We start from the raw sequence: 20,356 nt of genomic DNA on the forward strand, positions 1-20,356 counted from the left end.
TGGGGGGGGTGAGGGGGTGGAGGGTGTGCAGGGTGGGGGAGACCCCTATCAGTGCCAGGGAAGGAATTCCCTGGCACTGATAGTGCTTACCGCCATGGATTTCATGGCGGTTCCCAACCCCATGAAATCCATGGCGGTCAGCCGGGTCGTGATACCGCTGGCAGTCTTGTGACGGCTGCCGGGCTGGAGACCCAAGTCTCCAGCCTAGCGATCGTCTCCGTCCTGGCGGTCGGAAACGGAGAAGTGGCGGATGACCATGGCGGTAAACGCCATGGTCATAATTCCATTTTTTTTACCGCCAGCCTGTTGGCGGTAAGACCGCCACTTCTCCGCCAACCGCCAGGGTCGTAATGAGGGCCAATGTCTTTTATCTATGTATTTTGGTTTGGAGTAGAGTGGATGTATGTGGTTTGGAGTGGAATTATGTGGGTTGAATTGGAATTGGTATTTGTGGAATTGTGTAGGGTGGGACTGCGTGGTGTGCAGTTTATTTGTGTAGTGGAATTATGTGACATGGTGAATTGATAGGGGTGAGAGCTGCACAGAATAGATAGAGAGGTATAGGTAGTTTGTGCACAAAGTGGTGAATGAATTTTAAACAGAGGAGCAAAAAGAGTGTGTGAGAAAGAAAGGGTGAGCAGGCCACAGACTTATAAAGAGTTAAGCGCCTGGGTATGGAGAAGAAACCCTAAAAAAAGGAGTAAACTGTGGGTTTGAGGGATGGCAATGTTGAATAGTCATGGGAAAGAAATTGTGCTTGAAGATCTGAAGTGAACTAGATGAGAGCGGCGGGGGCAGTGTATGAGAGAGTGAGAGAGAGGTGTGAGAGAGAGTACGAGAGAGAGCTCGAGGGACGAGTGGGAGGGGCACCCAGAGGGTGGAAAGGAAGCAAGAGCTGGACTTTTGCACAGCGCAAGGTGGTAGAGGAAGGTAGCATGTGCAAGCAGGCAGTATTGAGAGGAGACAGGGAGTGTGGGGGGAGGAATTAGAGGAGGGAGTGGAATTGCGAGATGAGAGAGGATAGTAGCAGTGGGAGGGAGGGATGAGGGGCAGTGGGCATGTGTGGGTGTTTCACTACTTTCAACCAATAGAGGTGCAGACTGTGAACAGGTTCCAGAACCAGGGAGAGCACAGTAAGAGTGGAGGGGGAGTCCAGAGTTCGATAGCGGCAACCGACACGAAGTTTAAGGAGTTCAAGTGTCAGACTGATAGCAAGGCCAATAGACTTTCATAAGTCGATCTAAAAACTACGCTGGATAATAAGAACACTAATTATTTGCAGCAATTGAAATGGCAAAAAAAAGCGGCAAGAGGTGTCAAAAACAAGTTATCTATACCACACCAGGTATACAAACCTTAAAAGTCTGCCCTACTTTTATAAATCACGCCCTCTCCTTACACAAGCCCGAAATGCTCACTTATCAGATCTTAGAATTTCTCTGTTTTGAGCAGCTCGGAATGAAAAACACGAAAAAACGCTAAAGAGGGTGCAGTGGGAGTGGGGAATAAATAGTGCCTCAATTGCTTCGGAATCAGTGGACGAGCACTGATTAAGTTTAATCGATCTGTGCATGGCTAGTGTTCCTCTGCAAGCATTGGAAGTGACGTTTCAGCTAAGAGCTCCCCTGGCTCATATTACCACAAACTTCCCTCTTTTCTCCCCTTAGTTAATACTACCGACAATTGTTCTTAAATCATCAGGTCTCTCGTTGGGGAATAGGCGAGCAGCACAGACCACTGACACCTTATTTGTATGAAAAAGGCTGCTTTATAGAAACAGGTGCACATCACATAGAATAACCCGGGCCTTAAGCCTTACAAAACTAAACCTCACTATACAAGTGAATTACCTTCATTAACCTACCCCCTTTACAAAACGCCCCCCCACCAAAACAACGTAACCTGCAAAGGTCTACCCCCTTTCTGTGTTAAACTTCCTCCCTTGAGGATTTCAACCTCCTATATAGTTTAACTGCAGGTATTAAACCTGTAACCAATTTAACTTGTTAATGAAACTTAAACTTCCTGCCTCGTCCAGGCGTGTGCTTGTCTACCTGTTCCCTTTCCACCTGAATTGCCGCTGCTAACAACAATAAACTTGGCTCACCCATTACAACTTCTCAGCCAACCACCACCCAGAAAAAGGAAGGGGTAGCCCCACCTTTTTCTGCCCCCTCCCCCAACTGTCCGCCACCTTTTAGTGCATGTGAAGGGCACGTGCTATCGCCTCAAGTATCTGCAATAGGTAAAGCTTGATGCCATAAAAAGACAGGCGCACAACACCTCCGCGGAAAAAATCCAAAGCTTTATATGTCACATCCTTAAGCTCCGCATATCTCGCTTTGCCTGTAAAATGTCCTGATTTCTTTTTTAATCTTTCTCCTTCTCCTCTCTATTGCTGCCAGTTTACCTCCCCCCACCCCTCCCCCATACCATCCTCGGTATAAATTCAGTCCACATGGTATAAAAGTCCACATGATTTGGGTTCCTGACCATTGTTTCTCTATTTCCAATAAGTCATTTTTCAACCCCCGCAACACAGTTACCCCTTTCTCAATTACCAAGTCGTTCTCGCGTACATGAAGCAGCAAAATATCTGGACATTTTCCACAAATCATTCTATTCAAACATTGCAAAAGTTCTTGCCATCTCAGCCCCCCTTTTCCAATCCACTGAATGTACAGCTTTGCTGGGTCAAAGCCCAAGTTGGAGCCGTGATTGCTCCCCCTCGCCTGTCTCTCCACCAGCTTTATAAACAAATGTTCCACAATCCACAAGGATAGACCGGGTGCTTCTGGGACTGGCACCGAACCTGAAAAACACAACAAAAAGCGTAAGCGTTTGCAACTTAACACCATTCGCTCCTCCCCGCACAGAGCACTGAAAGCAGTCTGAGGTCCACCTGCCAAGTCTCATGATGCTGACTCTATTCCACCCTCTTTTCCCCACTTCCATCGCCACTGCAGAGCAGAAGAAATGTGTGCCATAACACATCGTCTCCACACCCAAGTGTGATACTGCTTTGCGCAGAACAACTAACAGCTGATAAGCCCTTACTGGCTTGCAGTCATGATGTTTAAAATTGTTGTCTTCCCCTGCCACACAATCAAACTTTAGTGCAACGGCCCATGTCACCAGTAAAAATGCACCTACTGGGTACTTGCGCAACAGTACCTCCCTAACCTGCTCCCTTTGATCCGCCTTAGACTTAAAAAGCCAAACTCTCATCCCATCTTTGCAAAATCTCACCTTTCTCCAATCTAACCCCCTCACCCCCTACCACCGAGAAGCTCGAACCCTGTGAATTCCCCAAAAACTATTCCGGTCATTAAAGTCACAAATAGGGTCTTTTCTACAGCCCCCTTCTCACAACTGGCAAGCTTTGAATCACTGCACAGAATAAGTCCCAGGTCAATGGTTTTCGTTTCGGACCGGTTTGCCTCCTCTCTCTAGCCCAATCTTCTACAATCCAAGTACTTAGCTCACCCGCTGTTGGTACATATCCCTAAAGCAGCTTGCCCATAATGGCAATGCCCACCAGTTTACCTGCAATCGTAACTCGGACTGTCCTTTCTCAGTTAAGGTCATCTTAAAGTGCACCAAGTCCTCTGTCCTATCCGATGTCTCCCCTCTTCAGCGCTCCTCACTAGCCAGGAACTCTTCCCAAGCCTGATTGTATATTACGACCTGTAATGCGTGATCTTGTGGGATCCTGGTATATAGGGAAATAATATCCATTGTTACCAAGATTTGCCTTACAGGGTCAAAATCGAAGTTATCAATCAACTTAATTGTTGCCATCGTATCTCTAAGGTATGACTCTGTCGACTCTACTAAGGGTTTCAGAAAAAAATCAACATATTTACAAAGCGGCTCCAACATTGAGCCACAGCCTGATATTATTGGGCGTCCTGGGGGTTTAGTAGGATTTTTATGTATCTTAGGGAGTGTCTAGATGGTCGGAATCCGAGGATATTTCTTATTAAGAAAATCATATTCCAAATCTGTGATAAAACCTGTCAATAATCCCTCATCTGTCACCCTTTTAATCACAACTCTTAAATCACTCGTAGGATCCATGTCAAGTTTCCTATAACTGTCTTGATCTGCAAGTTGGGATAAAATCTCATTCTTATAATCTGTGTAAGACACTAGGAAGCTAGGATTTTGGATATTTTAGATAATGAGTTTTTTGTATAACAATTAAGAACAAAATAGTATTAAAATATTATTAAATATGAGTTTTATGTATGACAACTAAAAACAAAATATTATTAAATAATAATTTTGAAAACTGTCTAATTGGTACAATTTGATATTTTTTTATTTGTGTCTAAAGGTATGATAATTAAAAATGGAAACTTTACCTCAAACAAATTGTGGATTAGGGTTGGAGGAATAGATGCATGTATATGATGGTAAGCAACCCTTGGATTGGTTACTTGAGTAAGTGATGTCCTCATTGAAGTGTATTTTACTGATTGGGTATATGATTTTGTAGATTTGAAGAGATTTGGGGATGCAATAAGGCAAATTTGGATCGGAAAGAGGTACCGATTTTAGGTGAGCTAGTGTATGGATTCCTTACAGCATGAATTTTAAGTAATACCGTAATACATTATTGAGACTGGCTTTTTGTATTTATTTAGATGTTTTCCTACCTATTAGTCCTCAGGAAGACCCTGTTTGGAGCCTCGAGTTGGCCCTAGAACTGTTGTGGGGTCGAAACATCGACAATATTGTTTTAGCCTGGATTGGTTACTAAATTGAATAGAGAACTAAAATTGGGGATTTGAACCCCGATAGAAGAAACCACTGAATCAATTTTGAGGAATGGTTAACCAACGGGCTTTTTAAAGTTCATATACTATTGGATATGTGGTGAATTAGTGTTTACTTTCTTAAATCACATGCACTTTTTTCATTCTTGCACCTTGTTCTGTCCTTCTTGTTTGGCTTTTACATGGTAGGATTTGCAATCTAATTAATGATTAAAAAAAATATGTCATGGATTAAGAAACATATATTGTGATGTGTTTGTAATTGCGGTCTGTGTAAATATACTGTATGATGAATTGACATTGAGCAACTTTTCCGATTGGATCAATGTTGTTTTGTAATATATGTATACCCATGGATTGGATTTTAGTTGGGTAGCATCCTCTGTTGCCTGCTGTCCACAGTCCGGGCTTCATTCTGCTCCTGACTGTATCTGTGTCCGTGGCCAACCCACTGCGAACGAGACGAGCATCCGCAATGTCATTGTCCACACCTGGCACATGTTGCGTTCTGAACATAAGGTCAAATGTAAGGCATTGCAAGAAAAAAATATGCAGTAACTTCAAAACCTGTGCAACCCTTGCCGACTGTCGGTTCACTCCTTGTACCACAGTCATGTTATCAATATGGAATATCACCTTCCTGTGTGATAGGTGTTGCTCCCATAGCGCCACTACTGCCACTAATGGAAAAAAGTCCAAAAAGGTGATACTCCTCCCCACCATGTTTCCATTGCTTCAGTCATTCTTACGCCACTGCCCCTGCCCGTACAGTCCACAACCAGTTCCTCTTACTGCATCAGAGTACACTTGTGCATCCCACTCAAACTCTGACATTGTGACCAAGGACACACCGTTAAAAGAATCCAAAAGGCATCGCCATATCCGCAGATCTACTCTTGTCCCCGCGGACAACCTTGTGTGGTGGTGTGCCAAAGACAAACCTGACCGTGACATCTCCAACCTCCTACAAAGGTCCTACCAGCTCTCACCACACTGCATGCAAAGTTAAAGTGCCTGAAGAGCACCTGTTCCTCCCCCACCGTCACCTTGCTCATTGTCAGCATTGAATTTAGTAGCAACTGCATTGTCAGTTTTTTGTTTAACAGCAGACGTGCCCCCATATCCTTTGAGTCAGTTGCGATGGCCAGGAACGACAGCACCGTATTGAGTGCAACTTCTTCTCAGGCCCCAAATCCTCCATAATCTCCTGAAAGTTAGTCAGCATCTGTTGGCAGTCGCCTGTTCCCATCCTTCCCACAAAACAAATTTGCCAAGTTAATGTTTCACACGTATGTAACCAGTTGACCACGTAAAGGCTTATTGTAGGAATGTGCTAAAACACTCAAACAGCCAATCGGAAGTGACAATTGAAAGTCATCTGGGTGCATGGGTAGCAGGCAGAAAGCTGACCTAATGTCACTTTTTGCCATCAGGGCGCCTTTTCCCATGTTCTCCATGATGCCTAGTGCCACATCAGCTGAAGCAAACATAACCAAAGATTACTCCTCCTGTCTGTCCTTTGCCTGCAGTCCCCACCCCTCCCCGAGTGGGGCACCCTTGAAAGGGTCCTTATACAATAGGATGTCCACTAGCCATGAATATGGTCTTGCCAAACTTGGCTGGGCCCATTGTATGATGCCGAGGATCAGAATCCACCTCCCCCCCCACCCACACCCCCATTGTGCCTCGAGATCCACCACCATGAGTGCCCAAGCTCTTCATCATATTGAGGCCAGGCATAGCTGCATTAATTAATTTTTGGGTTCCGTATTGTGTTCATATACTTAAATAGTGCTACACACCTCTCTGGGTGTTTTTCGCAATAAACACTAGCGTAAATGAGGAAGACCCCTGTCCAGTTTTCAGTTGTCAAGGGTACTTTTGGGTGTTTCACCCACTCGTACTCCTCCTCCTTGGCCGCTATTCCCTATGCAATAGTTTCAACTCTCCACATATTCCCCATTTCATATCTTTTCTTTAGTCGCCAGCATAACGTGTGCTCCCAACGGTTTCAAAACTCAGATATATAGCAACGTCTTGATTTTCAAATCTTTGCTTTTCTGAGTCTTTTGTCTTTTTCCTTATTCCCCTCTGCGACCCTATATAAATATATATGTATGGTGTCAACAAATTTATGAAAAGGGGGCTGAGATCATCTCTCCTGAGGGTGGTTGTTGCTGCAGTGTTAACCTAGTTCTTCTTTTATTCTTTCTTTTCTCGCAGGTCTTGGTGCCAGCACCTTCAGAGAAACAGGAGAATGTTGCGGTTAAGTAAACTGTGGGCAGGGTCACACTACAACTGGGTTTTGTCAGTCAGTTTCCTTGTGTTTCATCAGTCAGAAGGGGTTGTGGTGTATGAATTTATTTATTTATTTATATATATATATATATATATATATTCTTCACAACAACAAATCCCTTCAGTCCAAGCATAGCCAGGACACCTCCGTAGTGTAAGAATTGCAATTTAATTCATAGATTCAGAAATCTGAAAATTCCAACGCGTTTCGGCCGTACCCTTTGTCACGGATGGAGTGAAAGTGTAACATACAAATTTAAATAGCCAAAAAATTCAAACAAAAGACGGAAAAACTTGCATCTTACTGAAATGTTAACACAAGAGCGGCGGCCATCTTGAAGCATTCATATAATAGTTGGGCATCGAATTTTTAGCATTGCCAATTGGTGAAGAACTATATTACGTTCATATCCCACTCAGCTTAAAGGTTTATCGATATTTTTATCATACAGTAAAATACTCTTTTACTCATCAACAATCAAAACTATAATAATAATTATAATTATTGTGTGCCTAGACAAAAAGCCCTAGTGGGCATAATTCGTAATACACTATTAATGTCTCACATCACAAAAATGATGAGTACATTGAATAAAACCCTACGAAAATCTCATTATTTATAGCCCAATCCAACCTGCCGCCCATAATTTATACTTCAAGCACAGTTTGTTCCTCAACCACCATTATCATTACATGTGATAATTTTTTGGCTATTTAAATTTGTATGTTACACTTTCACTCCATCCGTGACAAAGGCTACGGCCGAAACGCGTTGGAGTTTTCAAATTTCTGAATCTATGAATTAAATTGCAATTCTTACACTACGGAGGTGTCCTGGATATCCTTGGACAGAAGGGATTGTTGTTGTGAAGATTTTGGGTGTCTCGGCGCCCGACCAGGACCGATGTGCCGATGCTTCCGCTTTCTGGGAACTGTTGTTTGTTTGTATGAATTGAAAGTGCGGAAGCGACTGCAGAATACTATGATGAAGAAGGGAGTTGCCGTGTAACGTCATGCTGCCTTTTAATATTTGGGAGAACAATTGGTTCCCGATATGTTACCTGTATTATTCGTCTTTATATGTGCTTTGAGCGCAAAGGCGATGACTGTTAACTGAAGAGCTGATAGACCTGGGAGTCAGCGTTTCGATCTACGGAAGTGTAATTAGCGTGTGGCTCGAGCGAACGTCAACTATAAAGTTGAGCAATCGGACAACTAGTCTCCGGATCCATGCAGTGACTGTGTTGATTATTATTGCGAAAATGGAGTATATGGCTCATATTTTACATTGAACTGCTTAGAGCTTAAAACAGCGCTTTTTACAGAGCCGTAGTGACGTATAGGTTTATACTAACGTGACATTTGAAGCGTGAGCTTTGTCCGCGTTTTATTGCATATTGATGGGACTAATGCAGAGTATTAATCGATCTGATTAGATATAAGTGCGTTATTCATTAGATGAATCTGCAGGCACAGAGTAGACAGTATATAAGACAGATCGGTCTTCATATCCACATCTGTACTAGGTGTTAGGAATATATTTATACGCAATCTAGGGAGACTACTGTTGATTAAAAAATTATGGCTTCTGCATGGGAAGCTCGACCGAAGGAAAAATTGAATAAATTATTTTTTCCCCAAATGGATGAGTTGCAGCCTAATCAACCCGGGCCTAGTAACATGAGATCTGGAGTAAAACTACAAACGTTGTATGATAAATTGGAGAAATTACATAGAAAGGAACTATCAAAGTGGTGGGAGATGGAGTCGTTGCAGAGATACATTGATGTAGAAAGAGTACAGAGAGGTTTAAGAATCTATACGATACCAACAAATGAGGATCCGGATCCGGAAATGCTGGAGGAATGGGCGGAGAACTCTAAGCAGAGCTCCTTGAACATGATAAAAATAATAATTAAATATGCTATCAAGGATAGGAGTAGGATTTTGGATGAGATGGAGGAAATCAAATCGGAGTTGTTAACTATTATTACACAAGAATTGCTGGATGAATTTATGAGGAATTTAGAAAAAAAGCTTTCTAAATTTGAGGAGGAAATCACTAACAAAACACAAAGAAAATGTATACGTGACTTCAAGGATTACCAAGCTGGAAGAATTCAAACTTTTCAGCGGAAATACAGGCTTGGTATTGAAAGATACTGAAGTAAGAAGTGTACCCCTTGGGAAACAAGAGGAGAGTGATGTCTTGGATGGAAATGTATCCGATGTGTCTGACTCAGTGTTAGCTAAAGGCTTGACATCAGATAAAGCTGTTGATAGATCTAATTTTTTTAAACAATTTCGGCTTTTAAACCAGGGGTGGACAGATCAATAAATGGAATCTTATCTCCAGAGGGGCAGAGGTAGAGGATCAAAAGGAAAAGGAAGAGGAACAAACAAGCAAAGAAGAGGAGATGCAGCAGACGGTACAAAATCTTTGGGATTAGTAACTCGTGCTCGCAAATAAACGTTATGAAAGTTGTTAACCTCTCCAGCAGAGTGTTATCTGCAGAAGAAGAGGGGCTTTTATCCTTGGGTCTTTCTTTTTGCCCTACTGGGCATTTTGATTATGCTCAAACGAGAATTGACACCTTTAAATTCATCAGGAAGTTAAAGATGAAAAAGCGGTATCACACAAAGGTTAAATGTTGTGAAAAGCCATTAGTGGGACAAGATCATAGTAAATGATGTATCTCTAATATTGAAATCCTACATGCATTAACAGATCTGCACGATGGCTCGACAGCCCATGAAGATCCAATTATGAATTTGGGAGGATTGGGAATGCTATTGGATGATACCTGCCCAAGTAACTTCAAACCAAAATCTACTTTTTTACCGGCTATTCAGTGTGATGCTTTAAAAGTTTTTGAGCGTGAGGTGACCAAGCATTTGAAAAAAATGAGGCACAATCCCAGGAATGTGAGAAGTAACAATCTGTCTGGGGCACAGTGGAAAGCCCTACAAGATTTGAAAAGAGACCAAACTATTGTCATCAGACAATCTGATAAGGGGGGCAATGTAGTTGTCCTGGATGTTAATAAATATTTGGCTGAAGGGGAGAACCAACTAAATGACATCAAATGTTATATGAAAATTGTTTGGGAGGACGTCAAGAAGATGAATGAAGAATATTATGGAATGCTTACCTACTGGAGAGAAAAAGGTCTAATGGAATGGGAGGAATATTTGTTTCTAAATTGTGACCAACCAGGAGTTTCCATACTATACCTCTTACCCAAGATTCACAAAGACAGTGTAGATCCACCGGGGAGACCCATTGTTTCGGCTATGAACTCCCTTCTTGAAAATACATCTAAATATATTGATTATTTTTTGCGTCCCTCTGTTGAAACAGTGCCCTCGTAAGTGAAAGATACAACACTTTTTATTTTTATTTTTTATTATAGAGGGCATTCAGTGGGAAAATAATTTTCTATTATTAACTTTGGATGTTACCAGCCTGTACACCAGCATTTATCATGATTTGGGAATAAGAGCTATTAGGCATTATCTAAGAGCAAGGTCAATTTCATTACTATTTCACACAGAGATGCTGTGTGATATGATAAATTTCTGTCTGATGAACAACATGTTTATTTTTGACAATCAAGTGTGCAGACAGTTGCAAGGGACTGCCATGGGTACATTCTTTGCCCCCAGTTATGCAAATTTGTTTATGGGCTGGTGGGAGGAGCAGGTATTTGAAACAATGATAGAATTTGATGACAATGTAATTTTATGGTGACGATTTATCGATGATGTATTTGTAATTTGGAAAGGTGATGAAAGGTCAGCTATGGGATTTGTCTGGAATTTGAACAACAATGCATTTAATCTGAGATTTACCGAACACCTTAGTCCCAAGAGCATAGAGTTCCTGAATGTGGAAGTGACAGTAACCGGTAATGGTTTGCTCTCCAAATTACATAGAAAGGAAACGGCTGGTAACTTTATGCATGCAATGCATATCCTGTAAGTTTAATTCAGAGTATCCCTTATTGTAAGTTATTAAGAGCTTGAAGAATTTGCAGCAATTTGTAGGATTATCACCGGGAATGTGAGGTGATGTGCAAAAGATTTGAAGAAAGAGGTTATGGCTTTAAAACTATCAGTCAAGCCAGAGAAAAGGTGGAGAAAATAAGCAGGGAGGATCTACTATATAAGGTGTAAAACAATCAGGAAGAAAGGAAAGAAACAGTTAGATTTGTCACAACATACAGTGATCAATCATACAATGTACGCAGCATTTTTAACAGGAGCTGGCATATATTGCAAACGGATCCAGTCCTGTCTAAGAGTATCAACGAAAGACCGCAAAGAACATTTAAGAGAAGTAGATCCCTCAGGGATGATCTTTGCCGCAATTATATAACACATGAGAAGAGTACGAAGAGTGTGACTGAAGTGGGATTCTAATGCTGCATGAAGTGCTAAAGCCTGTAAAACTAGCAGCAATTGTAAGAAAGTGAAAATACCAGGCAGACAGGAAGAGTTCACTATTAAAGGCAATTTCAACTGCAACACTGTATATTGTGTGTATTGCGTAATATGCCCCTGTGATAAGTTATACATAGGGAGTACGATTCATAGTGCAAAAAAGAGGGTTTTGGAGCACAGACGAGCAATTAAAAACCATGATATGAGCTACCCAGTAGCCAGACATTTCCATGAAATACATTTTGGTAATGAGAATTTACTAAGGTTTGTAGTGATTGACTAGGTCAAACAGAATAACCGGGGAGGCAACAGGGAGAGATCTTTAAGAATTTTGGAATCAAAATATATAATAGATTTCGAGGCATTGGACCCTCTAGGGTTGAACTCAAGTGAGGAGATGAGTATTCATTTGGGATAATTGATTCGATTTTTGGAAAGAATGTGAGCTGCAGAGAGGAAGAAGTGTTTGATTCTTTTTTTTTAAGTTTTCAGTGAGTGGTGGTGTGTTTTTTTATGGGGTATCACATGTAATGATAATTGTGGTTGAGGAACAAACTGTGTTTGAAGTAGAAATTGTGGGCAGCAGGTTGGCTTGGGCTATAAATAATGAGATTTTCGATGGGTTTTATTCAATATACTCATCATTTTTGTGATGTGAGACATTAGTGTATTATGAATTATGCCCACTAGGACTTTTTGTCTAGGCACACAATAATTATAATTATTATTATAGTTTTGATTGTTGATGAGTAAAAGAGTATTTTACTGTATGATAAAAATATTGATAAACCTTTAAGCTGAGTGGGATATGAACGTAATATAGTTCCTCACCGATTGGCAATGCTGAAAAGTCGATGCCCAACTATTATATGAATGTTTCAAGATGGCCGCCGCTCTTGTGTTAACATTTCAGTAAGATGCAAGGTTGTCCGTCTTTTGTTTAAATTTTTTGGCTATTGAAATTTGTATGTTACACTTTCACTCCATCCGTGACAAAGGCTTCTGCCGAAAAGCGCTGGAGTTTTCAGATTTCTGAATTTATTAATTAAATTGCAGTTCTTACACGTTGGAGGTGTCCTGGCTATCTATATCCCTCACTCCATTTCCTCCAAAGTCACTGTTGCACTCCAGTTTTCAAAAATTCAAGAAATGTATTAATTGAGAGCAAAACACAAACGCGTTTCGACTCCTGCAAGTCTTGATCACGGTCAGTGAGTTCTTCTTTTGTTACAACATATATATACATATGAAAGCCCATACTGCCCTTTAAGAGGCATCATGGGACATGTAGTTTCACAACATTGTGCATTATTTTTCAAAGCAAAAAACATTTTTGGGGGATACAGCAGCATTTTTAACACTGTTCAGCATATATGTAAGAACATCTCCTGCATATATAAGCAAAATTCCCCATATATACAAAATTTGGTTTAATATGCACACTACTCCTTCTCATTGTATTTACATATTGAGTCCCTCTGTGCCTGGCTTCAGGGAACTTTCATCTACCAATATGCACCATCCCAATTAGTGCCTGTACTTTATCATTACTATACCATGGTGTCCAGTACTTTCCATTTCTAGGTCCCAGTGTCTTTACTCCTTTATATGGGTTCTGTGGTTTCTTATCCATGGATTTGCCTTACTGCAACTTGCATCTTATCCCAACCGTCCCTGGGCTAATGTCTCTCTTCATAGTGTAACAGGGCTTAGCCTCCTAAGCCTAATTTCTGCCCGTCCCTCCCCCAATCACTTTTGTTGCATTCCTTGAAAGCCTCTTATTGAGTGGAATTACGAAGGATATCTCACTGTCTAGCTGTGCTTCCCCATAGCATTACCTCTGACTCCTTTTCCCTCTTGCATCCAGATAACAGATGTACACCTACAAGATTTTGATCTCGTTCACTGTTGTGCCCCAGTCCACACTCTCTCACCTGACCCATTATCTGGTCCCCATCCACACTATAATCATTATACATACATTTTCTCCGCTCTTTCACGTCACCATACCCTCTTTCTTCCCATGCTCTCGTTCGCCTCATCCACCCACTTGCTCTCACATCTGTTTTTAACTCTATGTTCACTCTGCTTTCCACTCCACATTTATTTTCACAAACCCTCTGCTATTACACTTTCCACAGTCTCCTGCCAAGAGGAATACTTGAATTAGTGTGTTTCTTTTCTGTAACCATTTCACCTTAAAACATTCAGTTAGGTGTTATAACCTGGCACTTCCTTTCTCACAATTGGCCTTTATTGTCTAATTTCTTTCATGAGTTTATTTGTGCTGTACTTATATAGTTCTTTCTGTCCTTTATGGAAAGGATTGGGGTTTGCTGGAGTGACACTGTGGGAGAGGCATGGGTGGCCACATTATGGGACTTAGTCCAAAACAGTGCCCTGATCCCATGTGAACAGCTGTGTGATGAAAAGAACTCCCAGCGGCTCATTTCTTGTCCCATAGATTTCAAACTGTAGAGCTTGAGAGACTGGCAGATCACTGACACATAACCTAATGCCCACTAGATTGTGAAGGCTCTGCACATAGTAGGTGCTGGACGTCGCCTGATAACATAGCTGAATCACACTTTTTCTCAACACACACAGGACTTCCTACTTTCACTCCACAGAGCATGGCAGGAAGACATGGCCGCGGGTTCACTCAGAAAATATTTGACAGATCTCTCCTCTATTCAAGAAAGTTCTTTTGGGATGCCAGATTCCATTACATTCAGCATAATCTATTACACAGAACCTACTTTGCCCTGGCGAGACGCCACAGACTCTTCCCTGACTTTTCACCTAATTACCTGCAATGCATGGGACCGGGGACTGGAATAATAGACATGTTCTGGAACTGCCCCGTAGCACATGACCTGGGGCCAGTGGTAACGAACAAATTGACAGACCTCACGGGTCACACTGACCTTCATACTGTGGCTGTCTATTTGGAACATACAAGAAGAGACAGGTGGGAAGAGCTACTACGCGTTTCATTGACCTAGCGATGCTCATATCGCGTATACTGATCACTATGCACTGGAAAGCCAGAGTGTTACCCTGGATAGAACAATGAAGTGCAGATATGCTCACATGGGGTAAGGCAGAAGCAACAGCATGGGAAGAGGCCCACAGCCTGCAAAAGAAACCCATAATAGCAGGCAGGGAAGAATTGCTAGAAGGCTTGCAAGTCCTTAGTGGCCACCCATAGGTTACTAAGGACTATAATATTCTATGGTACCTTCTGGGGACGTGGAGCATTTTATTTAGATAGATGAGCAGGGGGTGGGCAGGGGGTGGGCAGAGGGTGTCTGTTGATACATTAAGCAGTGTGTAATATATCATCAAAGTAATAAAGAGTAGGGTTGTGGGGAAATGTGGGCAAGGGGCTTTATTACTTCATGTCAACTAGACAGCTCCCATTACTGTGGAGAGCCCTGAACATGGTGACTGCGAGCTTGGTTAATTGTTCTCTTCTGTGTTTTACTGTTTCCAGTTATTTACCACCTTAAGAGCACATAACTCCTGTAAGCACAGACATGATGTGATAAAATAGCAGTACATGAACAGACATATTGATTCTATGCTGTATCACATATCCGTCTAGCGACAGCTAGCAATCTTTTGTAAGCTAACCATGAAAATGCTAATAAACATGGTTTAAAAATATAGATGGATCCACTTCCAAATGATCTGCTTCAGAAAGACTGTCAGAGGTGTGCATTTCATAATTTATCATAAAAATATATAGGCATTCCAACACACAGGTGCCTTTGAGGGGTAAGTAGGGTTGGACAGGCTGTGTCTGGGTCTGCCAGGCATGCCACTCACCGACCCTGGCCCAAACATACCTGCCTTTCAATTCACTTATGGATTACATTTGTTTTTTAGTTTAATGAATAGATGTCATAACTGGCATTCCATTCTTTTACCACCAAGACAAATTGCCATTCACAGCAGCATACACTGATTAAACACACGTCAGTACCATAAAAAAACATAATCCCTTAAGTTATCAAAGGCTACTCTAATCATGTTCATGCTGCATTCTCTGGCAGGCACAGTGTAGCAGTTCAGAGAAAATGTTCAATAATTAAGGGTTGTTTTTCTTTATTGACTTGTTTTTAGAAAATCACTAGCACAAAAGGAAGGAGAGTTCCATGTGTTTTTCTCCAAGTGATTAATCAAAGGTTATTAATCTTGAAATGATTGAATCATTAATTTCTCAATATGGATGCTTAGTCTCAGAATTCTAAGGTAGATTTTGGAATTTCTTGTTTAAAAATGTTTTTGAAAAGGGAAACTCCCCTCCTTTCTCTTAATGATTACCTTTCCTTGTTTCCTTTAATCCTTAAAGCCTTTTTTTATTTAACCGGTACATTTCCCATTTTTAATTTCCCCTTGGATGGGGACCTCAACCACACATTTTCTTTTCTCTTAACCCACCCATTTCCCTTCTTTATGTTAAGTAAATCTTTCCTGAAATCTATTGCATGCTATGGTGTCTGAACACTCCAGTGCCAGAATCTTTCTCTTGCGTTTATACACTCTATACACAAATTCTGAAGGGTGCTTCAATTAACATTAGTGGCCCGTGTCAATGGCACATATAGACACATCATCAGGGAGTACTGGATACACCTTTTTATAATGTATGTAAAGTGTCAGTAGACAGTCAAGGAGTTAATTACATATTTTTGTTAGTATTATTACCCTTGGCTTAAACTCCAGTTAACTACAATATTTTTACTTTCCCAATTTAATTATTGAGAATTTTGTAACGTGTGGTAATTAAACCAAGAACAAGACATGTTACTGCAAAGTGGTTCATAGGGCACTCTACAATGGCTGCTGAAATGAAAAAAGACTTTAGGGACCTAATTGTTTTTTTAGATGGATTTTATTCCACAATAGTGGACGTTTAGAGCCCTGCTTCACATAGCCTTCACATAGCCCCTTCACAGACAGCTCTGTACACAAGCAGTCCTGAACAATATTTACCGATGCGGCAACACGACCTGTGTGGAATTAGCAGCCTAATCCGTGCCCGCTTCGGCTTCAGCCAACGCTCGTGTCTCAACCTCTACCTGAAGGAGTGTTTCCTACCCCTGTGCGAGGCCATCGGAGTGGTACGTAATAATGACTGTATCAGAGTGAAGCTTGAAGATGTTGCTACTTATGAAGACTTTGAATCTGGAGACATTGCCTTCTGGTCTACAAGAAAAGGCAGCAAGAGGGCTGCGCAGATGTGGGAAAAGGAAGAAGACTGTGACGGGCTAGATGTGGATCGCCCGCACATCGGACTGACAGGTGCTGGCGCTGCCTGTGTTGCTCCGGACCTTCCCGTCTTCCCTTCCTGTGATTGGCTGAAGGGGCCTTCGGCGCGGGAACCCAGGAGGTCAAATATCCCAGGAACAGAACGAGCAGTTGGAGGAGGAGACGGAAGGAAAGGCGGAGACGGAGACGGAGACGGAACCTGTGTTGGAGAAGAAGACGGCGAGGACAACGAGGAGGAGGACAAAGCAGGTTGGAGACGCGAGAGGAGCCTGGAGACGGAAGAGCGGTGTTCATCCCAGCGACGCGACCGGATACCACAGACGGGACCCCTAACAGGGGAATCCGGGAAGACAGAACGCTGCACCCTGCCACGCTTCTGGAGCAGCGTGGCAGTTCCAGGTGCGTGAGGGCCCTGCCCTGAGGGAGTGGAAAGGGGGGGGGGAAGAAACAAGGGGAAGGGAGGGAAAAAAAGAAAAAGGGCAACCGAAGGGGAAAAGGGGTGGTAGAGCACTATCGCATGGCATCACTAAATATCAAGCACAAAGCATAGAGGCAACACCAAGGCACCGCGCAAAGGTTATCACCAGCCAAGTAGGCTAATAGGAGACTAATAGATTGGTACAATTCGTAAAACAAAAGGAAGAAAAGGGAGAAGAATAGACCTAGGAAGAATCCCAGTTAAAGGAGATAGAACAGAGAACGAGTACAAGGAAGAAAAGATACCAAAGTGGAGAGGAAACAAGAGAAGGAAAAACAAGAAAGGAGACAGAAAAGAGAAGAACAAAACCCTAGAGTATCTTAAAATAAATCACTTACCTCTGTTCCTCTTTTTTTCTCTCCACATACGCTTCCCGGGGAACCTGTGAGACGAGGAGACAAAGGAGAAGTGTGAAGAACATACTCCGATATCTAAAACATCCATAACCAAGCCAGCAGAAAGAAAACACCAAAAGAAGAAAGACCTAAAACTACCCTGACTCTAACCCACAATACCTAAAATAAACACCTTGTACATAGAACAGCTGCTTCATGTGTGATCCCTACGCGCTGATACGGTTACAATGACATACACCAAAAGACGAAAAAACTGACATTTTGAAACCTCAGCCTCACAGAGTCTACATTTTGAATGTAGAGAGTAGATGAAAAAATCTAAGAAAAGGAAAAATATACCTGAAGGAAGTTAGGACTTTAGCCGTGAAAAAACCAATGCTGATTTAAATCAGAAGAAAACGCAAAAGGAAAAAAATAAAGACCCGAACCAAAGCGATAGAGCTAGGAAACAAGAACAGAGATAGATATCACCAATGTTAAAGAGAAGAAGATTTTATATGATTCAGTGAACTCTGTAAAAGTAAACACTTCCAAAAAATTTAAGTTGCAAATCGCCAGGACAGATAGGGGCGCCTCGGAAAGTGATTTCACAAGTACATCATCCCTTAGCAGCAAAAAGGCCAGTAGTAAACTAAAGCTGCCTCCTAACACGTCCCCAGCATTCGTTAAGAAAAAGGATGGTCCCCAGCCTGTTACTGCAGTCACAAAAACTCAGCGCCGATTTCTTCATGAGGGTGGGGGAGTGTCGACCACCTCACCCCTCAAATGGCAATGAAATTATTTCATTGCCCTTTTATTTTTAACCAAGGTGTACTGCCATTCTGCCCCAGGGCAAGGAGGGCGTGTCCTCTGCTGCCCATTGGCAGCATGGAGGACTGTAGCAGTAGTGGCCAGATACTTCCGTCCAAAGTGACATGCCCTTTGAAGCTCTCCACCCAGCTGTCTTTGAGTGGAAGCATAGGCCTCTAGGGCCTGATGGAGAGTCAGGCCAACCAGCTCCATCCAGTCCTGGCGCTGCTGTCATCCTGGATTGGTTAGAGGGGTTCTTCGTTCCACAGTCTTCAGAAGAACAGCGAGGAGGACACAGAGCCCGTGGGTGAGTACAATTTAATTTTATTTCATATAAAATGTTTATTGCATGTACTTTAGTTTGTGTTTGTTTTATTTTGGAAGGAGGGGTTGTTTTTATTTGGGCTTTTGAGGGAGGTTTTTTTTGTATCAGCTTTTGTAGGGAGGGAAATTTTGTTTTTGTGTTTTTTGGAGGTGGTGGGGCACTTTGCTCACCTCACCACTTTGAAGGGTCACCAGCTGCTCCCTCAGAAACTACCAAAAAAGATGCCATGGCATCCAAACCTGGGCATAGCGTTAAATCTGTAATTGCTACAACAGGTACGCTTTTATCATATAGCTCTGACCCTGATATCAATAAAGAAGGTACTGGCAGAAAACTGGACAAGAAGAGGACTCAAAATGGACAGTCATTTTACAAATGCGTTAATAATGCCAAACCAAAGGAAGGGTTCAGCCAACTCTGAGAGATCTGACAGCTCTGATTCAGCCAGCTTTGTTATAAGAAAGAAACCTAGACCAGTACTTCTTTTTGTTGGAAATGGTGATGTACAAAACACACCTGTCTTATGTGGACCAGCACCAAAAGTAAGAGGTAAAGAATGGGGCATGGCAAGCGGATGTGGAAGAGGACACAACTCCATTCACTGGAGGGATCAAGAGGCTGTGGATTTCATGGGAGAGTGAGGGAGGAAAATGGTGAGGAAATGCCAATTACTCCCCTTATGATTATAGCACTGCAAGTGTGAAGCAGCAGCAATTACACCAGAGTGTTGCAAACAGGTCTATCATTATTCAGAATCCGCCTGAGACGCCAAAGAGAGATTACAGCGCTATGCCTTTGTTAGCTGCTCCTCCTTCAAGTGGACAAAAGATTGCATTTACGTTTTTGGATCTAACTGAAAACTGCACCCCAGCAGTGTCCGAAAATAAGGAAGGAAAAGTAATAAACTACAATCCAGTAACCCAGCAATTGGATCTTGAGGTATCTTCTACTTCAGGATCAACGAAAATCCCAGGGAAATTTGTTCTAGTCTATAAATCTGAAGGTGGAGGACATGTGCTTGAGTATACTATTCCTCAAAACACAAAGATAAGGCAGAGCTGGTCTTCATTGATGGATTGAGCCCAGGCTAATAGTGGAAATGCTGCCTGTGTCAGAAGCCGCTACAAATCAAGGAAATAGAGGCCCTATGGTGTTGACAAAGCAAAATTTTTAATTTTAAAGGACTGCTTCAAAATTCTGTTGTACATGAGCAAACGTGTTTTCTACTTTCCCCTGAACCTAGTTCAGTTTTTCAGTGAGCGTCGTAGCTTATCCTGTATATTTTATACATTTTAAATAAAAATAAAGTGGCGGACCGGAAGCGAGGTGCCATTCCACTGTGAGTGACTTACATGTTTTAATATATTTATCCTTCTTCGTGCTAATGAAGCATTTTTGTTTTGCCGTGAGGGTATACTTGTCTTTATGAGGGGCGATTGGAAGGTCAATGATAAAGGTCAATGCAACATCCAATCAGCAAGAGACTAACCCTGATAGTTTTGAAACAGTGTGCCGACTTATATTTGTCTGATAAATTTAAAAGCCAGTGCGCAGTGATCTTTTAACATTGGGAAATACATTTAAAATTATTGTTTTCATGCTTTTTGCT

The 20,356-nt window shown here is 42.0% G+C and overlaps 1 protein-coding gene and 1 pseudogene across 5 annotated transcripts in view; both read left to right on the forward strand.

Moving 5' to 3' along the window:
* Positions 1 to 20,356, forward strand: part of FBXW12 (F-box and WD repeat domain containing 12) — a 289,079-nt gene that overhangs the window by 54,874 nt on the left and 213,849 nt on the right. The window lies entirely within an intron of this gene.
* LOC138258658 (coilin-like) lies at positions 16,526 to 19,921 on the forward strand (annotated as a pseudogene).

This window comes from Pleurodeles waltl, chromosome 9 (assembly GCF_031143425.1).
Source record: "Pleurodeles waltl isolate 20211129_DDA chromosome 9, aPleWal1.hap1.20221129, whole genome shotgun sequence".
In the NCBI taxonomy this organism is placed as follows: Eukaryota; Metazoa; Chordata; class Amphibia; order Caudata; family Salamandridae; genus Pleurodeles; species Pleurodeles waltl.